This window comes from Pyrgilauda ruficollis, unplaced genomic scaffold, assembly GCF_017590135.1.
Source record: "Pyrgilauda ruficollis isolate IOZ18807 unplaced genomic scaffold, ASM1759013v1 scaffold4, whole genome shotgun sequence".
NCBI classification, from domain to species: Eukaryota; Metazoa; Chordata; class Aves; order Passeriformes; family Passeridae; genus Pyrgilauda; species Pyrgilauda ruficollis.
This window is the reverse complement of record NW_024525489.1, coordinates 8,426,717-8,445,653: the sequence shown is the minus strand read 5'-3', so window position 1 is coordinate 8,445,653 and position 18,937 is coordinate 8,426,717. Positions and strand designations below refer to the sequence as shown.

Here is an 18,937-nt window from a genome sequence, read left to right as displayed (position 1 = left end):
ATGTGTGTTCAGCTTGGATTGGAAAGCACTGTACAGCTGCTATCCATTTCTTTGCTGTTCAGAAAATCTGAAATCCCTGAAGCAGACAAGCCATCAATAGATGAACAAAAGCACTGAATCAAAACTAGAGACAACTGCTTTTTAAATACTTCCCTCCACTTACACAAGTCTGGTAGGTAATAACCATCATAAGCAAAGCTGGTAGTTCTAATTACGTAAGAATCACAGAGCAAACATGAGTTTCAGATATTAAAACAGAAATACACTATACAGATTTACCAAGAACTCCACATAGTGGTAGATTTCTATGCTAGAAACTGCAAATTCAAGACAATGGCACACATTAATTCCAAGTCAAGAAACCTTCAAATCATTTAGGCAGTATCCTGATGGCGGCCACTCATTGTAACATGTAAATCCACACAAGCAACATTAAATAAAAGCAGTTTCCTTTAAACTACCTCCATAAGCAATTCAATTTCACCTTAACATTAAAAAAAAAAAAAAATAAAAAGAACAAGCATTAAGTTAGCAAGGTAAAGTACCTGCCATGAAAGGGAACTCTAGGTGATTAAGTGTAGCAATGGTTCCCATATTGCTAGGTTTAACTCTTCTCACACAGAAACTGCCACTACCCTTTTCTAAAATTCATGTGGATAGAATAAATGGTTCCAGTCAGTGCTCAAGTTAAGTACAGCAGCCCTCTTGATGATGTCCGCAAAAGCCGTAAGTATTCCAAGAAAAGTTATGGAGCTCTCCCCTACTAGAGAAGAATTTGTTTCTACTTCTAAGAACACTAATGAAGTATATCCTCCTCTACAAAGTTCTAAAATATAAATAGGTATCAAATTGATAAAAAGAGTCATCTAATGCTTATTTGTACATAATTTGGGAGTTCTGAGTTAAGAAAAAGCATACCTTAATAGCCGTGCCTCACTAAAAGCAAAGGAAATTGGAAGCAAAGTTGAAAAGATGAGTCAAATCACATCCCACATCTTTGACAAGCTCAGTAAAAACATCCAATTTAATGTATTTTGTAAACAGAGTATTTCATTCAATTGCAAATGGCCTATTTTCCAAACACAATCCTTCTGTTCTGCGATCAATTTATACTGGTTTAACAGTCCTATTTCTTCTCACTACATTTTTCAAAACCTCAACAGCCTGTCTAATGCCTCTCCCTCACCACTGTACCCTTGCCCCAATCAGCTTACAGGCACCTCCTGGAGACAGAGCTTTTCTCGTGCACCTCGCCACTTCCCATGTGTCCTTTTAACCTGACCAAGCAAAAGACCATATTCTCCAACACAAACTAGCTACCTGCCACCTCTTCTCAACTAATAAAACCAAAGTTGTACTTGTCTTTCTCTAGCAATGTATTCTAGAATGGTGACCACATAGGAAAAAGCATTATTGCCATTCATGCAATTTGCAGGAAAAATAAAGTAGTCCTTCTTTCAAATTTAAGTGAAATGGACCCAAAAGTTCAAAAGTTTCTAAAATCATAATAACTGAGAAGAGTAACAGCCCAAGCTGCTACCCAGCTACAGCTATGCTTACAGCAAGTAGAAGATGGCCTGAGATGGACAGTTCTAATAACAAACTTATAAAGTGACCTTCATACTGACTTAACTCCCAACTCACATTCTTTCATGCCAGAAGTTCGGCAAATAAACTCTACCACTACAGCACCACTGTAAATCTTAGATCAGTTTCTGTAAAGAATATACTTTCATAAAATAGCCTGAATATTTGAATAGCTGCAGAATGAGACCAGGGGATTTAACCAGCAAAGCATTTGGCAAGCAAGGAGTTAAAATCCTACCTAAGACTAGCCCACAGCTGCTGTCAGCAGTCAGGCTTGTCAAGAGAAGCTCTGGGCTGTCTTGACAAGACTAATTGGCAGCAAGCACCTGGTTCCCCAGGCTGGGCCTGGGGAAGGTAAAAGAACATAAACCCTGCAAAGAAGAAGGAGAAGCAGCTGGAAGGCTGCCAGTAGGTCTAGCCTGTTTCATGTTTTCACTTTAATCCACAGGCAACTTTATCCTAGACTATACCCAGCTAGAGCTATCACAAACATTTCAACTCCCCAGCTGAAGGAAACCTGTGCTTTGTGGTTCTGTACCTGCAGGTTCTGCCAGCGAGCACTCACCAAGCCTTGGTGTGCAGGGTCCTGCTGCAGTACAGCCAGCTGCAACATCAACACTAGCACTAAATTGCAGTGGAACTGAAATTTTGGTTTTCTAACGCCACCAAAAATTTGCTGAAACGTGTTACCGTAACTTTAAAATTATGGACTACTTTGCCAGAAAATCTAAACTAAGACTGTTCTGTACAATGAACACATAAAGCATGTGCAAGGACAACTTATGAACACAGCAAATTAAAGTGCATCTTAAAAAAAAAGTTTTAAAAATCCTCAACATTCTGGAAACTAGCTAGAAGTAGGATGTATGAGGAATTTTAAGTGAGATTTCCAGAAAAGTTAAAAGACATAAAACATATTTTGACGTCTGCTAAGAATCACAATTTCAGTGAATGTGAAGCTTTCTGAAATTCTGCCCTTGGTTTTTTTCACATTATTAAAACTCAAGTGAAAAAAGAAACGCATTAGCCTTGCAGGTTCAGCCCCCGAGATAGGAAGATCTTTCTTACGGGAAGGGATGAAAAAAAAAATCCCTTAGTTTAGCTGAGTTTGTATAACAAAACCAACAAGTGTCTAGTTATAAACACACACAAAAATTGATATATGTAAAATATGTATAGCATCAATATACATCAGAAATTTTTGTGTGCAAGACAGTCTAAGTTGTAAACATTAAAAAGTCAGAACTAAATTTCTTCAAAGCAAATTGCTCAGCAAATACATTGACTATGTCTTGGCCAAGTTTCCCATTTTAGGTGTTTCAGTTTGCTAGTCAAGAATTCTAACAATGTAGAGCAGCACTAAGTTTCCGTATCTTAAAACCCTGGAAATTTGGAAGTATACTTGTACATAGTCTCTGTTTGAAAAACACTTCAATCAATAAGCATTAATGCCAAACGATGGTGCTTGGGAGAACAAAAGATTACAGTGGAACAGCTCGATAGTCAAGCCACTGTCAGCAGTGGAACAAACCCACCTAAAGAGCCAGAGTGTGCCACTGTGCTCTTACCTGGGCACACCATATGAACAATTGCAACATTCCTTTAACTGCTCGTGATACTAAACAGTACCAATACAACGACCCATTAGCAATATCTAAAAGGAAAACACCTCAGGGTAATGAGATTATAAATTACTGTGTTTAGAGTTACTGCTCCAGCAATAGCAAAAAAATGTTTCTCTGCCTGACAGCAAAGGGTCCAGTCCTTTGCAACACCTGCTCTCCATTTGTATTTAAAGACTACTAATGAGTAATCTAGAGGCTCTCTTCGTGTCTACTCATGAGCTTCATGACTCAGTGTTTTTAAAGAAAAAAAAACACAAACAAAACCAAATAAAAACACCTAACCCAAAAACCCTACCCCAAAACCAAACGAAGACAAACAAACAAAAAAAACCCACCCACACCACACTTTCCTTGTGCCATGCAAAACAGGAATGCCCATGATTCAAAACATAGGATCAAGACGTACCATAAAAGCTTCAAGTAATAATATCTAACCCTTCACATGGTCAGAAATGTAAGACTATGACTAAAAGCACAGGATATACATTACAGAGACTGAACAAGCACTGATAAGAAAATCAGGTCTCTCCTCTTAAGAGCATCAGTTGCCTCAGTCCATCACAATTGAGGTGCTAACTAGATTATTAAGCTACTATCTTATCTTCAAGGCTCTAGACTCCATTGCATAGGAGGTTGAAATAGGATAGCAAGATTGTCAATATGTGGCTACATCTTTCTTCTTTGTTTTACATAAAGCAATCAGTTAAATAAAAACTATTTTAATGAAATGCTTATTCTAGCAAAGAAGCACCTGTGCATGTTTTATAAGTGAGCCCCCACAGGATGAGAATTTTCTAAGAAAAATATACGTATTTGGTTAGCTCCTAAATTCTTCTCAAAATAAAATATATAAATGCTTTGTCTTTTGAAATCATCTATCCAATCCAAAAGCTGGCTCCAGTTATCATGCTATTAGCTAAAGGATTGTTGCAGCAAGACTCTAGCCATGAATCACTAATCCACTAATGGGCATTCCTATTAATCAAGAGGGAAATGGCCTATCTAAAAAGACAACTCACTAACCTGCGATACCACTTGTACACCTACACACCAGCTCATTCAGTATTGGAAAGCTGCCTGATATCCAAGGGCTCCTATCTGATATGGATGAATACAACTTACAGGCTGCAGGAACTCCAAGAAGATGCAGAAAAGGAACAGACTAGAAAAATGAATCTTTACAACATCAGTGCCAGCTGCATGAGACAAATAAAAGCAGTAATGCCCTTTTGCCCTGTGAAAGCAGAAACTCATGAATGGCTTACCCTGCTTGAGCAGGGAGGTTGGACCAGATCATCCACTGCAGACCCTTCCTTCTAACCTCGCCTGTTCTGGGATTCTGTAATGGTTTAAGAGGCTGCATTTCATGCAGGAAGAGTCTGCAGCACCACAGAAAATAGAGCAAACCTAAATCAACGATTATTGAGTGATAAACTTATCATTGGGCAGCTATTGAAGAGTACGGCTTTTTCTAGGTTGCTTCTCATGAACAGAATTTAGCCACAGAAAGGGCACCCTAACTGATCTACCACTGCTTTGATCCTATTAGAAAGGGATATTCTTGCTTCCCTCCCATCCCTTTGCATCAGTTCCAATATTCATCTGACCTCCATTTTCACCATAAGCCAATTGATGGAAGCACCAGACAGACAAACAGCATTTCAATGAGGAAAAAGAAGCCAGAAGAGACAAGTGATAGCATGGAGGTAGGAGAATTTCAAGTCTTATGCAAAGAGAGGAAGTGAAAAGAACCATGTCTACCTGCAGCAGTGAGCCATTAATGCTGGTTTAGCCATTTCTGTGAAACCTACTTCTTAATGTTAACCCAGATTCTCTTTATAACCTGAAACATGTTCTATTAAATGAATAATGAAATCAGTCTTAATTGTAAAGCAAGAACTAAAATTTAGCTTCAAGACTAACACTCATCTAGAAAAACACTGTACCCTTCAGAAGAACAGGAACTGTAACACTGTTAACAGGGAAAACTATTAATATAGAAATGTAAGAAATATTTACCTTTACTTTTTAAAAAGGTGGTTCAACTGCTACTTGAAAGGCCACACATTTTCTGGTATTTTTTATAAAGCACAGGAACATTTTAAGAGCACAGAACAACCTGTCCAATAAATGAGTTCAGAAAGCTGTGAATCTTAAGTATCCTCCATGACAAAAAATACTTTGATTACTGATGTAAAAATTAAAAAAGTCATTAATGAGACATGGCAATTTCCATATCTAACTACTTTCACCCAGTGGCCAGGAATTCCTGAAGAAAAGCATGCACAGTGATTACAAGAATGAGAATTCCAAATTCTACATTCAAAACTAGATGAAAACAAAGAAATTTTCTTAAGATACTTATGAACAGTCACAGCTTGAGCACCCTTTGAACCATTATATAAAGTTTAAGGGTCCAAATAACTAAAACCAGTTGTGCAAGTTCAGAGATCTCAAATTCTTCTGCTACAGATTGGCAGGAATCTGCCACTTACAGGGGGGGAGGGAGAGAAGGAGGAAAAACCCCAGAACACTGCCTAATGTTTGACTGTACACAAATCTATAAAATTCCGATTGTACTGGCACCAGTGGCACAGAGACATACAAAATTAACTTGTAGGTAACTTAAAATCATTCACAATTTGAAGAAAAATTATTTATCTTCATAAGAATTCTGATCAGCAGCCAGACTGGAACATTCTTCCAGCAAAATCTGTTTGCTCCTATACTGAACCAACACGGAAAAGAAACACCTGATCCAGCAGGTACCAACTTCCCAAGAAGTTCACACTGCCACAGTGGGCTCTGCTGCTGGTTCAGAGGAAGCACAGCAATGAAACTCACGGAAAGCTCTCTCACACAGCTGCAGGCATCTACATAATTGACACAGATTTTGCTACAGGGGAAATGCATTTGAAAAAAAAAACTTTCAGCTGTACTATGTCAACAGGCAAGGCCATCTTTCTTAAAGTTTAAACTAATCACCTTAAAAACAGCAAAGAAAGTCAGTCTACTTGGTGGCCCCTAAGTCTTTTCCCAATAGGAGGGACATGATTCTGAAAATATTTTTTTCTCTTTTGTCTTTTTAAAAAATAATTTATTTACTATTGTCACCTAATGTTTCCCATCATCAGACACATTCAATCACTTAATGTAGCTTTCTGATTTGGTCAGAATTTCATAGGCTGGGTAGCTACCTAAAATAGTTTCTTGAAATGTAAGTTGTCAGAAAAATGTCAAAAAAAGTTACAATTTGGTCATCTTTAAAAAGCCACCTCCTCATTTTATAAATTCAGGAAGTGCAGCCTTTATGCAGAGTATCTTTTGCTATCTTTACTAAAGTTCAGATAAACTTGGTCCAGTCTGGAACTCCTGAAGAAAAAAATACCTTTAAGTTCATTAGCCTAGTAGTCTTTTGGGATTTTATCTGTGAAGGTCTCTGAAGAATCATACTGAGCTTTTTTTGCCTGTCACAGCACTCAGTCCTGCCCAAATGCATGGACCCTGCATGTGAGAAGTGACTGAGCACCCCCCTACAATCACAGCTACACGAGTGTGATGAGTGACATCCTTGTTACGCTCAGAAGTAACAAAGGTATTCAGATACAGAAGCCAAGCTTCAGCCCAGTATGGATACCTGAACTTCTCTTGAGTCTTAACAAAAAGTCACAGTCAAAATACCGGTGTTGGCAGGAGACTGGAGATACTGCAGAGCTGATGGACAGGAAAGGAGGAACAAGTGCATGATTCTGGAGCTGACACATAAGGGCTGTCTCAGAGATTCCCCAGCTGGCTTTGTGCCATAGGACCCCCTCAATTAACTTGGGACTATTCTGGCTCTCATGCTCTGCACAGCTTATTGTAGAAATGTACTTTAAAGAAAAATCCTGCTGAGCATACAGAATGCAGAGAGTCTCCAGGGTACCCCACAAAAAACAAACAAAACAAAGAATGGCGATGTCCAGATCAGAAATTTTCAAGAAGAGAACTGGCTCAATTTTGACAGATTTTCATGTAAAATTAAAACAATACTGCTCAGCCAGAGGCTGCCCACAGAAAAATTTCATGTAAATGTTTCAGTTCAGAAGTGCACTACAATATTTCAAAGTAGAGACTGACATTAAAAAAATGGCACAATTATTCTAATCCTATTTCTGAAAACAGATGAAGAATTTTGGCAAAAAGCTTTAAACAAAATTAAACTCAAGGCAAAGAAAAGGCTTAAAGTATTTCGGTCCAGGAGATCAGAGATCAGGAAAGTTATAAATGATTGAATATACCATCTCTCAAAATTTTTCCAACACTTTCTATTATCTATGGAAGAAACAAATGAAGGAAGAACACCAGTGGGAACAATGACTTGTGTGAGCTCCCATTTTCACTTAAGCAGCAATGCTCTTTGTTACAGAAGTTTACAGCTGCATAACAATATAGGATGCTTTGTCAATGATACAAAATCAGACCATTCAGATTGTCTACTCTGACTTTGCAAACTGCTGGGTGGACAGCTGGACACTCTAACAGTTATCTGTGTGATGACCAATGTCAGTGAAATGAGGTTCAGTGAAATGACAGCACAGGATGGAGCCAGCAAACACAAATAAAACATACTACTATCTTCCTTCCTAAAAATTCCAATTGCTTCCTTACTCATTGAGATCAGGTAACTATAACACTCTATGCCATCTTATTTTTTTCCTGAAAAAATCTGAAGGTAAATCCAAGTGACCTTTGCAAGCCTCAGAGAGACACAACTGGAAGACTTCACAGCCTTGATCTCAAGGAATGGCATACTCCATTCTAAGAGAGCAAACAAGTGAACAACACAGGCATATACAAAGACAATAATCTCTTAATTTAATACTGGCAGTAGAGGACTTTTAGGCCTATGGTAAATAGGAGCTGAAGTCCAAAAGGACAAGATAAGACCCCTCAGAGAGTCTGAAGAGGGGAAAAACCCTACCTCAACTGTAACGTGAGGAGAGTTTTTCCTTCACTCTTCTGATTCTCTTACAAGCAGTCCTGGACATTCTATTTAAATGCTAATCATATATAAGTCAAACCAAAACCACCCATGGCCATTAACTTTTTACATTCAGTTACCGTTGTTCAACTCTCACTGTGGGCAATTGTAAGCTATTTGAAGTATCATGACATGAGCACTACATGCACCCAGCCGAAACTTGCAATACCTTTGAACACAGCTACATTTGGTACAAAGTTACCTTTGTCTAATTACTCTTTTTTGTTGTTGTTTGGGTTTTTTTTTAGCTTGTTTATTCTATAGAATACAGTATTTCAGTTGAGTGACCTACAATAATCACCTGCTCCAACTGCCTGACCAGTTCCGGGCTGAGCGAGTTAAAGCACGTTTTAAGGGCAATGTCCAAACACCTCTGAAACACTGACAGGCTTAGGGCATCGACCACCTCCCTAGGGTGCCTGTTCCGTGTTTAAAGAAATGCTTCCCGATGTTCAGTCTGAACCTGCCCTGGAGCAGCTTTGAACCATTCCCACACATCTCATTTCTGGATCCCAGGGAGAAAAGCTCAACACCTCCCTCGCCACTTTCCTTCCTCAGGAAGCTGTAAAGAGCAATGCTCAGCCTCCTTTTCTCCAAACCAGACAAGCCCAAAGCTTGGGCTTGGGCCCGTGGCTGCTCCTCACCAAATATTGCTTCCAGGCCTTGCACCAGCTTTGTTGCCCGCCTCTGGATGCAAGGACTCAGCATATTCCCACAACAGATTTCCATTATCATATGTCCTTCCTACCTGGTAAGGGAGCAGATGCAAAAGCAGAAATAATTCTTTTACCAGGCTGGCATTGTGTTACAGCCCAGGGATCACACACAAGTTTGGCACCACAGCACCTGAGGTCGTGCTACTGCCAACACACTGCCAACTTCAACTCAGCAAGGATGACACAGAACTCCATTTCCCTCACTTCATGATACATTCCTTTGCTGCTGTTCCTCACCAAGGAGGCTCAAGTCTGTCTTCTTTCTGTCTATTCCCACAACAAGCAGAGTGCATGAATACACAATACTTGACTCCTGCACACACAGGACAGGTACGCTTGTGCAAAGCTTTTGAGTACCAACTTTCTACACATATTTATTTGAGCCCTAGGCTCAGCTCCTGCATGGAGGCATCACTTCCCTTTAGAGCTAAACACACAGTTCAACTCCAGAATTAGTAAAAAGACAAAATACACATGCAAAGCTAAATGAGTGGGAAATAAAGGTTAGGAGTACTGGATTCAGCTATACTTAAAGGATTTGCAAACAGTGCTATACCGGTAGGCCCACCTAGTGAGATTTTGCAATAGAGTTACCTCTGTACATTGACATTCTTTTCCAGATTTGGCTTTCATCACTGTCCCAAATCAAAGACCAGAATATTTTCATACATAGCTGTATCTGTAACACCACAATTCTTATATACAAATCACAAGGGTTTCCAACAGCAAAGACCATTTTCCCATGCTAACAACAAACTCCTCTATGTTTGCAAAATGCTTCCCTTTGGTTCATTCCTTATAGCAATACTATGATGTTTTTATAAAAGAAAAGTGCATCCTGGGCATAAGGAAAACTTACAGTGATTAATGAAACCACAGAACTAAACATCCTTCAGAAGAGAGGCATCAGCTGAGTACTCTCACACGCTCTTGAATGACTAAAGTACGTCATCCTGCTGCCTCAGAGCACCACTGCTGCCTCTTCAGCCCCTCCAGACTGGAGGAAGGCACATAAACAAGCAAGGCAGAAGAGAAGAAGTTCTGTTAGGTATGTCATCCATGATGTCAGCATATTCTTAAATCAACAACTGCTAACTTACTGTCCCCTCTGAATTCAGAATAACTTGAAAAAAGACAGGGTGCCATGCTTTAGAGATGACGACCTTACTGTTGATAGGAAGCCTGGCAGCAGTAGGTTTTAAAAATATCTCAACATCAATTTGCTTGTAAGAGTGAAAACTAAAAAACTTTCAGAGAATTGCTGTCTATTTTACAGGTAAGCTGTACTCCAGTAACTTTCTCACTAAATTAAATCAGTTTTATACTTCTTTGGGCAACAGCTCGCACTACATCTACAAATTACCTAGGTAACAGAGTTTTGAAAACTTTACTAGCACCTACTCCTGTATTTGCCTTTGGCAGAAAAAAGTTTTTGACTCATTTTTACGTTCAATTAATCCACAGTCACATTCTTCATAAAAAGACTTCTGGAAAAACTCAACTTGCTGGAAACAGTAACTGTAATTACTGACCATCTTGAAGTCAGCCAAAATTAAATTGCAAAGTAGATTTTCTGGCATTCCAGCTATAACTTAATAGTACAAAGAAAAGCAAGTCTACAAGTAAAAGAAGAAACCAAGCCCAGCATTTGTATCTCATTTTCTGGGTTCTCACAAGTGGTGAGTTTATAGGGGAAAACTGAGAATGGACCCTGAACATTCCCCTTCTAGATTTGTACTGCATAACAAAAAGAGTAAAACTTCTCCTTTGCTCATCTTTGCAGTATCAAACTTCTGTCAAAAAAAAGCATTATTATAAAAAAGGAGAAATATGACTTTATGAAATTTCATGGTAAAGAACAAATCATGAACTGTAACTGTATGGCATTTTATCTCCTTACATAACATTATTCTCTTTTCTCTACAGTTTTCAGGTTTGCATTACTTACTGCTCTCTGCAATTATGAACAATGTAAAACCAAAAATAATGGTGTCTCTGTATTTCTCAGGAAAACAGAAAACACCACTGCAGGTGTCCCATTAGGAAACTTGTGTAAAATTACATATGCCACTGTCAATGAAATTGTCAAATCAAGATTCTTTTCACTTATTACAGGCTTTAAAGCAAGTACAAGGATCACACATTTCTCAGCCATGCACAGATCTACTATTAGTATGCCACATTAACTTTACCAGCATTGAGACAATTGTCTTATCATGTTGCAAAATTGATGAACATTTCATATTTGACTAATGCTTAAAAAATATAGAATTCATGGCTATGCAGACATTATGCAGTTTTTGCTTCTACTGAATTATTTGCATAACAGAAAAAAAAAATGAAAAAGTGGCTTCATTATGTGATAATTTTTGAGCCTATAAGCAAGAACTTCCAGGACTAAAACCCAAATAATTTCTATCTTAAAAACCATTCCCAAAATAAGCTGAAGATTTGCAGTTACTGCTATCTATTGTCATCTATGATACTCCAGGAGAATATTTTCTACCCACATCAGCAATTGCTGAAAAAGGGCTGTAAAGTTCCTATAGAGCACACTAGCAACAGGGATTTCAATGTGCACTTAAATATAGATACTGTCAAAGAGACAAGCAATAGTACATTGCTATTTCTTTCCATTCTTAAAATTCTGATCAAAACTAGTTGTGAAAAAAGCTAAACATCAGTCACCAAAAAACACAACAGTGATCATCAAATGTGGGGAAGGGACAAACCAAACAACTATCAAAGAAAGGACATTTCAAACTTTCAAGCTGCTAAAGAAATCAGGTTCTGACCTGAAAGCAAGTGTAAGTTCAATCAACAAAAAGTCAGTTTTTCCTGAATTATACAGAACTATAGAACACAATTTTCCCCCCAAAATTAGTGCCATACTGAATCTAAGTCCAAACCTTGATCTAAGATACAAGATGCCTACTACTGTTTCAGACACCAGTTGCTCTGCTGGTCTGGGTCTGTACCTTAAGGCACCAAACCTCATTTACTTTGTTCAAACTGTTGGGCAAATATCAAAATAGAAAATTTCTTCAACACAGTGGTCATCAGTCCCCCTCATAAGCAACTCTGAGCTATAGTGTGTGCAATTACTTGATAGTTTTGAATGTTAGTCACAATTATTCTGACAAAACCACTGAAATTCCTTTAACAGACACTTCACTCCTAAAGGAGTTTGAGAGAACACAACCATGTTGTATGCTCATGGGGACTAACAATTCTACTGACAAAAATGCTAAATCCTCTAGCAAATGCTTCAGACCCCAAGGAATTTGAGAAAACAAAACCATGTCATCTGCACATGAGAATTGATACTGGGCAACATGGACTCTTGAGGCAAAACAGCTTTCTTACTTCTCACAGCACAACTATTTGCGTATTATAAAAATTAAAACTCCTGACTGATTCCCAGATTTTACCTTTTTGGTTCCAGTAAAGGGAAAAAGGAGATCAGGTCAATCTGAAAGAGTCTGTACATTTATTAAAATAATTTTTGCTAGAATACAATTCAATAAAAATACCTCTATAATGTAGACTACTGTGTAGATTAACTGAATTTGGAAATAATTTAACTGAGACATGAAAGAACCACAGAAGATCTAAGAGAATTTAATTTGGAATTGTCATACTGGAAGACTAATTGCTAAGTTATCTTTCCATAAAGAACAAGAAATGGATTTTCTTTCTCAAATAGACTAACTGAATAGGGGAAAAAAAAAAATTTAAAAAAATCAGTATTTCTACAACTTTACCCGCATACATTATGCTAAGTGTCAAGTATAAAGTCAGATTTTCTGAAAAAGACCGTTTCAAACATTCTCAACTAAAGAAAACTAAGCTGTGGAAAGAAACCAACAATTACAATGTCATAATCCAGATGGGACAGAATTTGTTAATTGCCAAACCAGGCTATATGCTAATCATGTCAGCAAATACTAACAGGCAGACAACACACTCCTGAAATACAGTAATGGGATGTAACATAAGAATAGCCCTGACCATCACAGGGTACACCTAATAAAAAACCTGTCTGGCCAATAGATGCTGCTCAGTAGAGAATACAAGAACAGGTGAACTATTTTTTAACATAGTCCTCATATCCTCTCCCAGAGTCAGTACTCTGCAGTTCAGCATTTTTAAACCCAGAAGGAGTACTTCTGCATTCTCCAAGATTATAGTATACAATCAATACTTTCAATCTCATAATTTAAATCTAAATTATGACACATAATCTGTTTTACATCTGTTAGAACCAGAACTGCTGTTGTCAAAGTTCTTCCATAAATAAGTTTACCAGATCTTAAGAACAATAAATATGAGGAATCTATCTGGTGGATAAACCACACATATTTTCGAAGATAGAGCTGCTTTGATACTGACACTTTAAATCTGATTTATATTCCAATCTACCATCACTGTGACAGTCTGCATTAAGGTCTCAGTCTACAAAGAACAATAAAATTAAAGCAAAAATCAAAGATCAGATTTGTTGCCAAAGTCTTAGATCATGTCAAACGTCCAAATGAGTTAAAACTGCTGGCAAGGATCTGCCAAAATACCCAGTGAGATACTGGCAGCAGAAACTTCACTCACTGGATTCAAGAGACTTTTCTTACCTTAAGAGTGTGGCTGGATGAGACAGACTTAAGAGAGAACAACTCACTGCAGTCTGAAGGGACAACATAACACCACCACCCCTCTGTACCCCCATGCCCTGTCACACACCCCAGAGCTGGTCTCCCTTAACCCACTACCAACTAACCCAGAGGAAAAAAAGAAATTAGAACAGTGTGGATTAAATGAAGCAGTTGAATAAAAATTAGAAACTGTGTCAGAGAATCTGGGGACTCCAACTGGGCAATAACACAAGTGCAATTTAAGACAGGTCAAACAGAAGCTTTATTAACTATGATCACAGTGAGAGAACATTGGGAGCATCTTCCCTGATTCTCTGCCAAGCGATTGCAGAGACCCAAACCATACATTGTTTCAGAGAAAGGCAAGGAAAAGCAATCGTATCAATGTTAACAAAGCCAGGTACCTTCCCCTGGGAGGGATGGACTCCTGTTGCTAAACAGCCACAAATCTAATGAGGACTCTGGCAGTAAATAATGTGACAATATGGAGATGGCTCATGGTGGAGCCTACAAGGATGGTCTGGTATTATCCTATCTGAGATGCAAAGTTGGCAACAATCAGACTGCTAGCTTTTGGTTGAAAGGAATGTTCTTGGAGTAAAGATAACCCCTTAGTCAGACTTCTCAATCTTAACTGTTAATAATTTTACCACCACAACACTTTGACAGCTTAAAAATACATTTGTTACCTTCCTCTTCCAAGCCGCGAGTAAGACCAATAAATGAGAAATCATATCTACTAAGTCAAAAACACTGCAATACACAACTCAATAGACATTTTAACTTATTGAGCAAGCTTTAAATTTAAAAAAAAACCTATTTTGATATAATTGATTAGTTAATGCACTAGTGGAACGATCAAAATACCTCCTTCACAGATCCCAAATATAAAGGCTCCCCCAACCCAAAATTTAGTAATAGGTACTTTTTCCACAAGTAAATTAGTCAGTAAATGAAGCAGTGCTGCACATGTCTTGCTGCAAAACCAAACACCCAAGGTACAGAGGCAGAGTATGTAGTTTGATATATAAACAGATGTACCTAAGCAGATGAAATCCTAAGTATCAGAAGTTAGAGACAACTTGGAGATGGAAGCTTCCTGTTCAAGTTCTTTTCAAGAAACAGGGTCTACCCCATTAAACATGTTCATCCTTAGCTAGGCAAGTTCCATGAGTAAAATTAAGTCAAACTGGAATAAGCACCACTACAAGCTAAATTTTTCTTATTAGAGGCTAAAAAGTCTAAGAAATTATCTTGATCAATTTTTATCAGTGCTTTGATCAAGCCTAATTCATTCAACTGCAGACCTTGAGTCTCTACTAGTCTAATGGGAATATTAGGTAGTTGAGTGTCAGACACTTTCTATATTGGAATTACAATTCTTAATCCTATGACTGACATTTGAGTCTTGAGCAATGAGGCCCAGGTTGTTTCATTTGGGAGCCAGGCTGACCACTGAATTACTATTAAAATTCATTCTGCTGAGGAGGAACAAAAATGTACCAGATTTAGTATTGCAGAAAAATTATTTTTGATTGCTCCTACTCCATTTTTTAAGCAATACCTCAAATTTCACCTCTGTAAATGTGCTCCAGTCCAAAATCACTGAAGCACTTACAAACACTGTAAAAGTTTCTACCTCTAACAAACTGGTGCTCATCATAGGTATTGCAATACAATAGTATCTTAAGGAATGCTCCTTAAGCAGCAGAATGCTCCTTAACAGCAGTAAAACTATTTTTTGCAAAAACCTTGAGTTTACACAGAGTAGTTATGTACTGCACTGAAATTGCTATTATTCTGCTGCAACAAAAAGAAAACCAAATTCCTGACCTCTTTGACTCTTCAACTCCTGTAAAGATTCAAACTTTTACAAGAAAGGAGTACTGGTTTAAATACTTCAGTTGATAATGCAGTACATAATCAAGTGGTCTCCAGCCAGCCCTGAACACACCGTATACGGCTACATAAAGAAAATACTTCAGAGTCCTCAAGAAGTATTACTTAGCTGGGCCAGCCTCCATCTCCCCCTCCTTCTTATCCCAATCTTTCATAGATAGGCCTTAAATGTTTTGCAGCTGTCCAACATTAAGGCTGAAGAATTCAACAACCACGGCACTATAAAAACACAGGGTGAAAAGCAACTACATTCAGGACCCGTTACGGAGCCAGAAGAGGTTCCTAACTGCAAACTTCTTCAGCAAAATCTGGATAAGGTCCTGAGAGCAGATAAACCTGTCAAATTATTCCTTCTTCCTTCCAGATAATTCTTCAAGTGAGTGCCTACCATATAAACTAGTGCAGACTATGCATAACTGCATTGAGTTTTAGCCAACCTCTCTCACAGCCAAAAATATCAACCACCACCACTGCACACATTTTCTTACTGAGATTTTCAGAAGGTCTGCATAATCTTGTAACTATGAAGTTAGTGAGCCATTTCATATTTCCTGAAACTAAACTGCACATCAGATGATTCACCAATTAGTGTATTCATGAAGCTTTAAGAACCAATCAAAATTTCATTTTTGCTGAAAAATTTAACAGAAATGTCCAGCTGTATGCTTGGAGAGAGCATGTGGGCTCTTCTCCTTTATTTAACTTAACTAACAGCTACGTTAGCTGGTGAAAAATATTCAGTGTGTCAAAGTTAATTTATCAAGCTGACAAAGTATAAGGGCTCCAGAAGGTATAGCATACATTTACTAAATTTTAAATACAACATTTTAACTAGATATAGCTCAAAGATTAAAATAAGCTGTCCAACAACCAAACCACACAAATACATATCACTCCAGGGCACTTCTTATTTAATGGAGCAATTGCGTGCTTGTTTCAAACTAACACATAGGTCAGCATATCAGAAAAGCTGATCATCCTTCAGACCTCAAACCCCATAAATCAAAATGTGTTTTTTTTAAACTAGGGGAATATCTTTGAAGACAGAAGGCTAGTCAGTACAATGCAGGCCATGATCAGATGGAGGGGAGGCACTGCATGTTGCTCAACACAACCCAACTTTTCACCTCCTGGAAGCCTCTAGGCACAAATACCACAAGGTAAAATTAAATGCTGATTTCCCCCTAAGGTTGAAACTATGAAGCACAGCTCTTGGGGAAACAAGGTAAGGAAATCAGCCTAAAGTAGACAGTTATTCAAGAATTACTTAACTAGCCAGCCTATTCCAATACTTTGGAATAAAAATCAGTATTTTAGGAGTTTATAATGAAGCCTTTATATCAAAAGTTCTTTCATCTATGAAGTCAGGAATGTACAAAATTTAGTAAACAAACAGGCAACCTGTTTAGATTTTACATTTGTTTTCACTATTTGTAACAATAAATGAAATATCACCAGTTTAACTAAATTTTAAGAATAGATAAAATTGCTGTAGGGAAGTTACATAGAATGATCTGAATCCATGAAGTATCTATCAAAAATTTAGCTATTTTGCAGGAAGCTATCACAGGAAGAGGTGCTTTACAACTATTAACAAAAACTATCACTGTTGTTTGACTAGACTAAAATCCATCTCCAAACATAATGAATGAGCCCCAAAAATGCATGTTATACCATCTTTGGTTATATGTCCATCATGGAAACATCTAATTTGAAGAACAGTCAGTCATTTCTCTAGAACCTTGCTGCAGAGTGACACGTTTCACATGTTTCAAAGAAGATTAAAAAAACCCCCTTTCAGCTGATTTCTAATCCCTTGCATTTGCTCCCTCTTTCTTAGATGTACCTTCCATCATTAAAAGAACATCAGAAGAGAAATTCTAGATAGTCCTACGAGTACTAACTCAGCCATTTTGCCAATGCTCTCATAAACATGAAGTCATGTCAAGCTACTGCTACCCAACTGTCTGAATTCACCGCCTGATTTGTACTGCTAATGCAATCCTGAAAACCAGAGTAGAGGCAGGACATTTAGACCAACTGGAAAATCAGAACAGATTTCATAAGCTCAGTCTACCAGGTCACAAAATTGGTTTGTTTTCTCTCTTTCTGTAGTCTGCTTTGGACTGACAAATAATTTGCTTGAGAAATATAGATAATTCACTCTATCATATTAAAATGTAAAGAATTAAATCTGTTCTGACAGAAACTCTATTGCTAAGGCTATCGCTTCGATACGAGGTCCATTTGAGTATCTTGGTTTACAGACTGACAACTGAATGAAGTAGGAGGTTGCTAACTTGGAAACTTGCCTCCTTTCAAATGTCTCACTGCAGCAAACTCATCAGCTGAGGATATTCAAGGTAACAGGGGTTATGCCAGTCTGAGAGCTGCATGAGATCTTCAGTGCAAGCTTCTAATGGCACAAACTTGCATGACACAAGGTCTTGAGGTGCATGGATCACACTTCAAGATTTCTACAGATGTAACATTCCCAAACAATATTGGAATTAGTTCCAGTGAAAAAGCATCTTGGGTTTGTGTGGTATGGCCAGGGATCACACCTCACAGAATGGGATATGGTGCCATATGATGAACAGCATAAAATGTATCACAATCAGAAACAGTGCAGAAAACTTCAACAAGCTTTAGAGGAGAGGGGAAAATAAAAGAGGGAAGTATTCTGTAAGTATTCAGGGAATGGAAACAGACCATTGTACATGCTGGGTTCATAAGACCACATCACCAGATGACATACAACCCTGATGAAACAAATATTCAGAGACAGAAATGTATTCCATGAGATTCACGTACTGTGATTCAGTGCAAGCATTGAAGTACAAAGTTAACAACAATAGCAGAAATAACTCGATTTACTGCTCCTACAATTCCAAGAAATCATTCACAACTTCGAATCAGATGCTTATAAAGACCACTTGCAAACTTTTATGAGCGCTCACGAGAGCAGACGGCCTGATGCTCAACGCACGCCCCTCCGCAGAAGGGGTTAACAAGAGGCTGGACGCCCCGAGGTCTCTTTAGTGGTCGTTCTGCCAGGGTGATTTCCACACGGACAAACCGTGCGTGCAGACTGGGACACAGGGGACCGCCGACCAGCCCGCTGCTCCTGCACCAGCCCCACGATCAGCCCGGGTGCCGACACCGGGCACCCCCGTCCGGCCGGGGCGGGTTCGAGCCCCCGCACGCGGCGCTCCGCTGCGAGCCCTCAGCGAGGCGGCCGGGACCGAACGGAACCGCCCCCCCACACCGCTCCCCGCCTCCCCCGCCCCAGGCGCCCTTCTCCCGGCCGCGGGTACAGCCGAGTCCCCGCCGGCCCTTCCCCCGGCTCCCTCGGGCCGGGACAGGGCGGCAGCTCGCGCCTCCCTCCTGCACGGAGCCGCAGCCTCGGCGGGCGGCAGCGGGGCCGCGGCCGCCGGG

General features: G+C 38.9%; 1 protein-coding gene across 1 annotated transcript in view; it reads right to left on the bottom strand.

Annotated features, from left to right (window-relative positions):
- The window catches only part of SOCS5 (suppressor of cytokine signaling 5), a 32,572-nt gene that overhangs the window by 13,475 nt on the left and 160 nt on the right, over positions 1–18,937 (bottom strand). The window lies entirely within an intron of this gene.